This window comes from Geospiza fortis, unplaced genomic scaffold (genome assembly GCF_000277835.1).
Source record: "Geospiza fortis unplaced genomic scaffold, GeoFor_1.0 scaffold438, whole genome shotgun sequence".
NCBI classification, from domain to species: domain Eukaryota; kingdom Metazoa; phylum Chordata; class Aves; order Passeriformes; family Thraupidae; genus Geospiza; species Geospiza fortis.
Window position 1 is genome coordinate 3831 of NW_005054640.1, and position 11711 is coordinate 15541.

Consider the following 11711-nt stretch of genomic DNA (forward strand, 5'->3'; position numbering starts at 1 on the left):
TCAGTGTTTTGGCTGGTCCAGTTCTGAAGATATTATGGGGTCCAGATAAGGCTTCACACATATTCCTGGAATCCACTTGGGGCCTGAACTGTGGAAATGCAAGCATATCCTCTCCCCCACGTAATTAGTGGGAAAGGGCCTTGGATCTGCTTAGTTTCAGGATTCTTGATCAGTACAGGCAGCTTCTCTTCAAGATGGGCTCTGGTGGAATTAGAGAAGTGCCTGACAGTGGGGGAATTTGGCTGTGTAAAGGAGTTGTTTAAGAAATTGATGACATACAAAGCTTTACAGAGCCTCTAGATGGGAGATGATGTTTTGATCCCCCACACTGCTGATCAAGGACCCACTTGATGTTTTAGAGGGCCCTTTCCACTATAGACTGTCCAGTTGGGTTGTGAGGGATGCCTGTGCTGTGTTTGATGCCCCATTAGTCCAGGAAGTGCTTAAATTGTTTAGATGTGTATGCCAGACCACTGTCTGTCTTAAGTGCTTGTGGCACTCCTAAGGTGGCAAATGCCAGGTCGTAATGTTTAATTACATCTTTAGTCTTCTCACCCACATGGGTGGATGCAAGCACTGCACCTGAAAAGGTGTCAATGGACACATGGGTATGTTTTAAATGTCCAAAAGGTGCGTAGTCTGTAATGTCTTGTTTGCCAGATGTCTCCCCAAGCCTCAGGGATTAACCCCAGTCCCCATAGATGGTAAGGCAAATATCTGGCAATTGGGGCAGGAGGCTACAATTGCTCTGGCCTGGTGTCTCATAATCTTGAATATCTGCACAAGAGCTGGCACATTCTGATGGTAGAATTGGTGGCTTAGTTTGGCCTGATTGAAAATATCTGGTTGTGGAAGAATGGCTGGATGAACAGGGCCATGGGTCCCTGGAAATATTGTACAAGCAAACCCCATGTTAGCTTAGCATAAGTAGGCTTCACTTGACATAACTAGGCCTTACACCATGATAAGGAGATTGTAAAGTATGCTGCATTATGCTGACAAGGTTGAAAGGGCAAGGACAGCAGCAAAAATAAGGAAGAAAAGAGGTTTTGCAATATAAAAACAGAGAAGTAAAAGCGACGAGAATGAGGAAGAACCCTGTGTTAGAAACCACAAAGTAGGAGGAGTATGTAAAAATAACCTTTTGCTTCAAACCAATGAACTAACAACGAGTATGAATAATTACTGACGAGTATGAATAATTACTGAAAACATATAAAAGTACCGCTGTACTCGAAATAAACTGAAGCTTGCTTTAGCAATCATATTGATTGATTGCATGTCTTCCCTCGCATATTGGAATCACTCATGGCCATCGCCAAGAGGTCTGCCCTCCGCTTTCCCTAGTGATTGGTCCAGGGAGGTCAGTGTGTGACCTCACAGGCATAATATGGTTAGGTTGCTCTCGGTGGAAGATGAGATAAATCAGCTTTGAGAGGAAATGGAATAATTTGGGATTTGACACCTCCCTTAATAAAGCATGCTCAGCTCTTTCAGCTACTCCAGCAACATAAGCCAAATCAGTGATTAGATTAAAAGGATGTTTGAACCTCTCAAAGGCTCTAACAACAGCTGCTACTTCAGCAATTTATGGAGACCCGTCAATGATCTAGACATCAGACTCCCACTTCTGAGTGTCCAGGTTTTTCCAAGTCATAACTGACTTGTGGGATCTTCCAGAGCCATCTGTAAAGAGTGTTAGGCCTTTGAGAGGAGTTTTACTTTTTAATGAATTTGGGACCAAATCAAAGCCCTCATTAAACAATTTGTGTTTTGGGTAATGCATTGAAATTTGGCCTGGGTAGCAGTCAAGAGCGAACTGGAGGTGCTCATTGGTCTGCAGCAAAGGCTCCAGACTGTGTAGTGTCACTGGAAGATATATACATGTGATATCACACTCCACAAGGGTCCAGAGGCGAGCTCTGGCCTTTGCCATTAGCTGCACTGTCAATTCGTGTGAGGTGGTGATTATTTTGGTAGGCTGATGAGAAAGGAACACCCACTCAATAATCAAAAGTTGGTCCTTGAGTGAGGTGTCCCACTGAAAAAAAAGACCGTGGAATTTGGGTGACTTACCCAAGATGGCAAACTGAAAAGGAAGGGCAGGGTCAGCACAGTGGGCTTGCCAGATGGATAGAGCTTCAGCTACTCTCTGGATTACTACCTTGGCTTCTGGTGTGATGGTACATGGCAAGTCCAGACCATTGTTGCCTTGCAGGAGGTTGAAGAGAGGGGAGAGGTCTTCCTTTGTGATCCCCAACAGCAAACTAACCCAGTTAATGGAACTGCAGGGCTGGTGTAGATCTCTCAGCGCCCTGGGATCATCCTTGATGTTGAGCTGCGGGGGTTCAATGGTCTGCTTGGCAATGCAAAGACCAGGGTAGTTCCAGGGGCAGGTGTGCTGAACTTTGTCCATTGTAATCTCAGATTCCACCTTCTTGATGGTACTTATGTTGTTTTGTAATACAGTTTCCAAATAAGTGTCAGTCTAGGTGCAAATTAAAATATCATCTTCATAATGGAAAATAATGACATCAGGAAACGTCTTTTGGATTGATGACAAAATCCAGGCAACATACATCTGGCACAGGGCAGGTGAGTTCTTCATGCCCGGGAGAAGGACTTGCCACTGGTATCTCTTCAGGGGTGCCTGCATATTTAATGATGGTACAGAAAAGGCAAATCTGGGAGCATGTCTGGGAAGGAGTGGAATGGTAAAAAAGCAGTTCTTGATGTGAGTGCCTGTGAGCTGCCAATCTCTGGGGAGCATGGAGGGCAAGGGAAGGCCAGGTTGCAGAGGACCCATGTCCTCCAGGACCTCACTGATCTTACAGAGGTGCTGCAGGAGCCTCTAGCTGTCTTTGCCTCATTTTTTAATAACAAAGACAGTGGTGTTCCAAGGGCTTGTAGAAGGTTTTATGTGGCCCTTGGATAACTGTTCCTCAATGAGGGACTTGAGCACCTTTAATTTTTGTTCAGGAAGGGGCCACTGATCCTCCCACACCGGTTTGTCGGTTTTCCAGGTGAGTGGTGGGGTGGCGTGCTCTATAGTGGCCCCAACTAGAAATCCTAAGATGGTTGTGGGATTTCTGGTCTAGCCCCGCATTGGGACAGTAGATCCCTGCCCCACAATGTCATGTGGCCTTGTACCACAAGTGGCCTTACTGCTAGGTTGCCACCTGTCCCTCAATGGTAATAAGGTGTTTGCTCCTCAGAGAGGTGATAGCTCCTTTGATCCCGGAGACTGTGCCACAAGGGGACACCAGCTCCCAGTCGCTGGACCATCAGAGCAAGAAATGAGGATGACATCCGCTCCTATGTCTGCCATACCTGAAGGAGATACTAATTTGTTTTTTTAAATTCATGTGGCATTTGATTTTTGGTTTGTCCTTCCCCAGCACCTGTGTCAGGTAAATGTCGTAATTGTCCATGTCCACAAAGTCCTGTCCTTTTAAGACATACATTTGTGCAAATGGGGTTCCTTTACTTAAAAGGAACAGAGGGTTGGTACATGTAACAGAGACGGTGATGTCCTGTTCTGGGTCAACTAAAACAACCTTGGGGATTACCTGGATGAAATCTGGAGTATGTTTGACATCTCCAACTAATAAAACATTTACTGATCCTTCCCTGGGTCCAAAGTGTCCTGCTGGAATATAGGCGATGGCATCATCATCAAATTGAATGGAAAGTGTACTGGACAGCACCCATCAGGATTTAGTTGGTTGGTCTGTCAGAAGAACCAGAGCAGGCTCTGGAAATCGCGGTCCTCTGAAATGTGCCTGCTGAATGTTGGTGCTCCTGGATGGTAGGGAGACTGGGGAGGAACAACCTGCCATTTCCTGTCATTGCACAGGGTTGTGTCTTGCTCTGCAAGCCATTTCCCAACAGATGCTGGTAGCATTGATGACATACTCTGTTTGGCCCAGGGAAAGGGAATGGACACTGTGCCTGCACGTGCCCCACTTGGCCGCAGTTGAAACATATGATATTGTTTTGGGTGGCCATGGCTTCCACATACCCCTACTCATGGCCAGGGTGACTGTGTGCTCGATGCAGCTGAGCTTCATACAGGCCTCCACCATCTGTGAGATGGTGTGCTCGGGTTCCAGCAGGAGTGCTCTAATAACCTGTCACCCTGATGTTTTAAGATTTTCTAAGCTTTCTGATGTTTACATTCTTGTAGCAAACTTTCTCACACACTTTCTGTAAATAACTTACTGTTTTGCATTCTTTTATGGAGAAGGAAAAATTTGATGGACTGTTGGTTTGTCCAGTGTCATTGGAGAGGTGGCACTTTCACCCTTCAGTCCACTGTCACTTTTGGAAAACTATAAATGTTGGAGTCAGAAAATAAACTTTCCCTTTTTCTTCACCTTGAGAGCAGTGGTGTGCACTTGTGGTGTTTCATGTCCTATAGTGACAATAACCTTCTTACACTTGGTGTTGGCATTCACCGCTGCCAACTTTCTGAGCAACTCCTCCCTGGGTTGTTGATCTGCTTCTCCAACGCATTCTTGAGCCTGTCGATAAACTTAAGAAAAGTTTCGTCAGTGCCTTGGCAGATGTCAGAAAAATTTTGTTGGGATAGGGAGCCATCAGGTGTTTGGAGCAGTGCAGTGCAAACAGTAGCTTTAATGTCCTCCAGAACAAGTATAGGGAGGTCCCTGGCCTGGTGTTTGGGCTTTTCAAAATCCCCTTTTCTGCATAATTCCTCCAACATCAATGAGGCTTTCTCATCCTCAGCCTTATGTTTGGATAGTAAAGTCTTCAATTGCTTCCTCCACAAAGACTCCCTTAACAGGAGTTCCGTGGGGGACAGCAGGAGTGACATGACATCTTTGATATTATGTGGGGTGAGGATATGGCCTGAAAGAATCACTTCAAGAATATTTTTAAAGTAGGGTGACTACTTTGGCCGTTTTGCTGTTCAGTTCAGAATATGGCTCCCATTTGGGTTTCCTTCCTCTCTGGAGAATGACTGGAGCCAGTTATGTAGCTTCTCAGCCATCTCCAGGTTACCATCCCTGACAGCCTCTCTCCTGACTCATGCCCAACCTTTCCCAGACCTGGTGGTAGAGCCTGGGGAGTCAATGTCACTGAGCTCCTCCTCTGAAGAGGATGAGAAAGCATTTATATGGACATAAGCCTTCCAGCTGACCAGGACCTCTCACAAGGTTGGCACCATCTTGGCCCATAGAACATAGAAAAGGGAGAAAAACTGGGATAAGGGGGTGCAGGTGGACAGGGAGCGAGGTTTGGGCTCAAGCTGGCATGGCTGGTGCCAACTTGAGAAAGGGACAGAGAGGGGTAGGAGGTAGCAGGAGGCAGGTGGCTGTCCTGTGCCGCAGGGCAGGTTCCACCTCCCAACCGACTCTTAGGGGAAGAGGGAATAGGATTAGGGAAGGAAAAAGTTGACAACTGGGGTAAACTGGGTCACGAACTTTCCCCTTTTCCCTTGATCAACTTATAAATTAAATTAAACAAAGGATAAAAATCCCCTTTAACCTGTTCAACGTAAAAATGTTTCCCCACCTTGTCCCAAAACTTAATTGAAACAACATCCTCCTGGGTAATCCCTGGAAAGTGTTTAAATAAAAAGTGAATTAAAGACTTTAAATACCCCTTAGAAAACTTAACATCTCCTGCTACAAGGGTCCCCTTAACTTGGGCATGAACCTCCTGCTCCCCAATGGATAATTTAGTTCTCATTGTGGTTAAATGAAAATTTTCCACCCACGAAACAAAGGAAAATGAGAAACTGAAAATTACTTGTGGAGGCACACAGCCCTGGTGCCCTTAACACTCACCAAACCAACAAGTCAAAAGAAAAGGTCTCATGGGGGTCTGTTGACTCCGGCCAATCCTCTGTAGCAAGTCCACAAACTGCACCGTTGAGGGTTGCTGGCTCACCCTTTAGAGAACACCTTGAAAAATCAAGGTGATCCCTTCTGGGAGCTGGAGCTCTGAGGTGATTTGTGTCCAGGGACAAAAGTCTACTAGAGACACTCACAGGGTGACTTTAAACAGAGATTGACTGTGGACTATCATGGCTTGAATGAAGTGACTCCACTGCTGAGCGCTGCTGTGCCAGACATGTTGGAACGCCAGTGCGAGCTGGAGTCCAAGGCAGCAAAGTGGTATGCCACTATAGACATTGCTAACGCATTTTTCTCCATTCCTCTGGCAGCTGAATGCAGGCCTCAGTTTGCTTTCACCTGGAGGGGCGTGCAGTACACCTGGAACCGACTGCCCCAGGGGTGGAAGCACAGTCCCACCATCTGCCATGGACTGATCCAGGCTGCAACTGGAAAAGGGTGAGGCTCCAGAGCACTTGCAGTGCATCGATGACATCGTGTGGGGAAACATGGCAATGGAAGTATTTGAGATAGGAGAGAGAATCATCAGGATTTTGCTAGAAGCCAGCTTCGCTATCAAGAAGAGTAAAGTCAAGGGACCTGCACCAGAGATCCAGCTCCTGGGAGTGAAGAGGCAAGACGGACGGCGTCAGATTCCCACTGAGGTCATCAACAAAATCACCGCTATGTCTCCACCAACTAGCAAGAAGGAAACGCAAGCTTTCCTGGGTGCCATAGGTTTTTGGAGGATGCACATTCCTGAATACAGTCAGATTGTGAGCCCTCTTTACCTGGTCACCCGCAAGAAGAACGAGTTCCACTGGGGCCCAGAGCAGCAACAAGCCTTTGCCCAGATCAAGCAGGAGATCGCTCATGCGGTTGCCCTTGGCCCAGTCAGGACAGGATCAGAGGTGAAGAACGTGCTCTACTCTGCAGCCGGGAACCATGGCTTGTCCTGGAGCCTGTGGCGGAAGGTGAGTGGGGAGACTCGAGGCCGACCACTGGGATTTTGGAGTCAAAGCTACAGGGAGTCCGAAGCCAACTACACTCCCACAGAGAAGGAAATCTTGGCTGCCTATGAAGGAGTCCAGGCTGCCTCAGAGGTAATAGGCACTGAAGCACAACTCCTCCTGGCACCCCGACTACCAGTGCTGGGGTGGATGTTCAAAGGAAAGGTTCCCACCACCCACCATGCCACCAGTGCTACATGGAGCAAGTGGATTGCTCTCATCACACAGCGCGCCCGTATTGGAAACCCAAATCGCCCTGGGATTCTGGAAATAATTACAAACTGGCCGGAAGGTGAGAACTTTGGTCTGACTGACGAAGAGGAACAAGAACCAGTAACACGTGCTGAAGAAGCTCCTCCATATAACCAGCTGCCCCCAGAGGAAATGCGCTACGCTCTTTTCACTGACTGTTCAGCTGGCCCTGGACATTGCTGAGAGAGAGAAGTGGCCAAAGCTCTACCTTTACACTGATTCATGGATGGTAGCCAACGCACTGTGGGGATGGCTGGAAAGGTGGAAAAAGGCCAACTGGCAGCGTAGGGGAAAACCGATCTGGGCTGCTGATGAATGGAAAGACATTGCCGCTCGGTTAGAGAAGCTACCTGTGAAAGTCCGTCATGTTGATGCCCATGTCCCCAAGAGTCGGGCTAATGAGGAACACCGAAACAATGAGCAGGTAGATCTGGCAGCAAAAATAGAGGTGTCAAAGATAGACTTAGATTGGCAACATAAGGGGGAGTTGTTCTTAGCTCGATGGGCCCATGATGCTTCAGGTCATCAGGGTAGAGATGCCACCCATAAGTGGGCATGAGACTGAGGGGTGGATCTAACCATGGACAGTATTTCTCAGGTTATTCATGACTGTGAGACATGTGCTGCCATCAAGCAGGCCAAGGGAGTGAAGCCGCTCTGGTACGGTGGGCGGTGGTCCAAATACAGGTATGGGGAGGCCTGGCAGATTGACTACATCACACTGCCCCAGACACGCCAGGGCAAGCGCTACGTGCTGACCATGGTGGAAGCCACCACTGGATGGTTGGAGACCTACCCTGTGCCTCACGCCACTGCCAGGAACACCATCCTGGGACTGGAAAAGCAAATCCTGTGGAGACATGGCACCCCTGAGAGAATTGAGTCAGATAATGGGACCCATTTTAAGAATGGTCTTATCAACACCTGGGCCAGGGAACATGGCATTGAATGGATATATCATATCCCCTACCATGCACCAGTTGCTGGGAAAGTTGAACGGTGCAATGGACTACTTAAAACAACCCTGAAGGCACGTGGTGGGGGGGACTTTTAGAAGTTGGGAAATGAACCTAGCAAAAGCCACCTGGATGGTCAACACCAGAGGGTCCATAAATCGAGCTGGTCCTGCCCAGCCTGAACCCCTGCACACAGTGGATGGAGATAAAGTCCCTGTTGTACACGTGAAAGGTATTTTAGGAAAGACTGTTTGGATTACTCCCACCTCAGGCAAAGACAAACCAATCCGTGGAATTGTTTTTGCTCAAGGACCTAGTTGCACTTGGTGGGTAATGCAGAAAGACGGAGAAAGCAGTTGTGTACCACAGGAAAACCTAGTCTTAAGTGAGGACTGTGTGTAAGGTTTGGGGTTTTTTTGTGATGCAGATGGAAATATAAAAAGGGGTGGATAATGTTGAAGATTGCATGCAAGATGTTTTCCATTCATTACCATCTGTATGGCAGATTACCTTTGTCAAGTGGGCAGTTTGCTTTATCTCTCTGAGTGACCACATTCACACCTCCCTTGGGAGGGGACCTCTGCTGATAACAGACTATTGAATGTCAATGCATGACTGATAAGAACTATAACATCCCATTGGGAGATGCTCCACCCAGAGGGAGGAGCCAAGCACTGCTACCCAGATATAATCTGAGATTTTGGAACATCAGCACAGCTTTCTCCACGGGATTCCCCAGAGGAACAGCAGCTGCCTCTTCCACTGGATCTTCAGAGGAAGAATACATCCTTCTCTACAGATCCCCCTTGCTCCAACAGAACCACACCTGATACTTCAGGAGGACTGCAGCCACATTTCCAATTGGACTGTCACCAACACCCTGACACACAGGGTGTCAGGTTGGGTTCTGACTCTGTCAGTGTTGTTCTGGTGTACTGCATTGTTTTATTTCATCCTTTATTTTTTTTTCTTTTCCCTATTAAAGAACTGTTATTTCCTGCTCCCATATTTTTGCCTGAGAGCCCCTTAATTTAAAATTTATAGCAATTCAGAGGGGTGGGGAGGGTTTGCATTTTCATTTCAGGGGAGGCTCCTGCCTTCCTTAGCAGACTCCTGTCTTTCCAAACCAAGACAAACATGTAAAATATAAGAATTCTTCTAACAACAGCAATCTATAAAAAATATTTACAGTGTAGAAGATCTGTTTAAAACAGTAACATAGCAAACATATTTACAGACTAAAGGACATCCATAAAAATAACAACCTTAGAAATGTATTTACAGTATAGGGGACCTAAAGAACACCTGGAATCTAATAAACATATTTACAGAAGAACTTAACAATTTAGATATCTAAATACAGAATGGACTGTGTTCATCATCTCTGTTATTCCTGTATGTCTATGCAGGGCTGCAGCCTGCCTGGGCGGTCAGGGGGTGCCCCCCTCCCTGGAATGGCAGTGTACTTTCACTGGGGGAGGAGTGCATATCTTGCTGGGATTGGTGCTGAGATCCAGACAGCATGAAAAGTTCAGGACTGATGCCAAGAGCAAGGAGCAGCTGAGAACAGTCTGATGCAACCAGAGTGAAGGATGGTTTCCAAGCAGACTGAAGGCTCCACTGGCTACAAGGGCAATGGTTCCGTTGTGCTCATGAAGAGATGCTGGAAGTTCCACCCAGAACACTGGCTGTGACACAATAAATATGACAGAAGTTCCAGGGCCCCTTCAGATTGGGTGCTTTTTGTTGTAAAATGGTTGAATCCCTGAATGGTTTGGCTTGGGTGGGTCTCTGAAGATCATCTTGTTCCAACCTGATCAATCTCCCACCAGTCCAGGTTGCTTAGGGCCCCTTTCAGCAATGGCCTTGAATGTTCCCATGGATGGGGCTTCACAGCTTCTCTGCACAGCCTGTTCCAGGGCCTCACCACCCTCATGGGAGAAAAACATCTTCCTCAGATCAAAGCTAAATTGAGCTCCTCTAGTTTCCATCCATGCTCCCTTCTCCTCTGACCACAGGCTCTGATGAACACTCTGTCCCCATCCTTCCCCGGGCCCCCCCAAGTCCTGCTTGGCCTCAGTGAGGACTACCCGGAGCCTTCTCTCCTCCTGGCTGAGCAACCCCAACTCTCTCAGCCTTTCCTCAGAGCAGAGAGGCTCCAGCCCCTGCAGCATCTCTGGGGCCTCCTCTGCACTCCCTCCAACAGCTCCAGGTGCTTCCTGTGCTCACGACCCAGAGCTGGGGCAGGGCTGAGCCCGGGAGGGCCTGCAGCTTCATGGGCACCAGCAGGGAATTCTGTGTTATCCCTAGAGAGGAACTAAGTGCGCTTGGATGCTGAGGGATAAAATGGAAGGAATGAAGCCTGTACTTCAGGCTTACATTTCTGTAAATCAACCTTTTGATTTACAGAACCTTTGATTTACAGAACTCCTTTGTATGGTATCAGGTGTGCCAGTGCACCTGCAACACTCTGAGTATTCTACAGAAATCCTGCTATTTCCACGTGTACTGATTGTCTCTGTCCAGGTGTTCTACTGGGATTTCTGTGCTCTGTTCACTGTAGGACAGTCACTGAAGATCAGTTGCTGCTCACCTGAAAAATAATTACCCTCACAATTACCCTTCCAGGGTGGAGTGGGAACTGAGGTCTCAGGATAAACTCTGCACTGAGATCTATTTCAAATTTTTCAAAATAATTCAATGAGAAATTCTGTGTAATTACAAGGAAATTCTCACTCTTATGTATTTCATGCGTTAAAGGAGACACGTATAACAGCGTGGCTGGAAAGTTCATCCCAGTTCATGACTGAGGCTTATGAAAAATGCATTTCAGATGTTAGAACAGAAGCAGATGTGTGTGTGACCCACAGGCAAGGCCGAAGCGGGGCTGTGCCTCTTGCGTGCGCAGCAGGCATTGGCTGTGCCTGGGGGCTGGCAGCCCTGCCCAGCACCTGGCAGAGGGCTGCAGGCTGGGGAGGGGAACTGCCTGCAGCCAAGTCCAAGGTCCAGGGTGATAGAGCTGCTCACACCTTGGCCCCAGCTCTGCCTGGCATGTCACCCGTTGTATCCTGCCCATTGCTTTGGGCCCTGCTGCAGTGAGGGGTCTGTGTGCCCAAGGGTAACACTTCACACTGAACATCTCATGGGATCCTCTTTGGGAAGTGAAATAGGGAGTGCTGCCTGCTCAGTGTCCATGTGGCGAGGCCCGGCATCAGGAATCAAGGCTGCTCCTGCCACTGCCCTGGGACCTGCTGTGGTTTCATGTTACAGAATCCCAGAATGGGTGAGGCTGGAAGGGACCACAGTGGGGCTTCTGGTCCCACATCCTGGGTCAAACAGAGCAATCTCACAGCACGGATCTGGAATATCTCCAGTGAAGGAGACTCCACAGCCTCTCTAGCAATCTGTTCCAGTGAGTGGTTACTTGCAAAATAAATATCTTCCTCATGTTGAGGTGGAACTTCCTTCAGCTTCTGCCCATTGCCTCTTATCCCATTGCTGGCTCCCACGGAGCAGAGCCTGGTCCATGCTCTGAGCCATCCCTGCAGATATTTATACACCGGCTCCTGTGCTGGCACCAGTAGCAGTGCGTGCGGCGGCCGCCAGAGCCTGCTCGGGCAGGGGCTGAAGCTGCG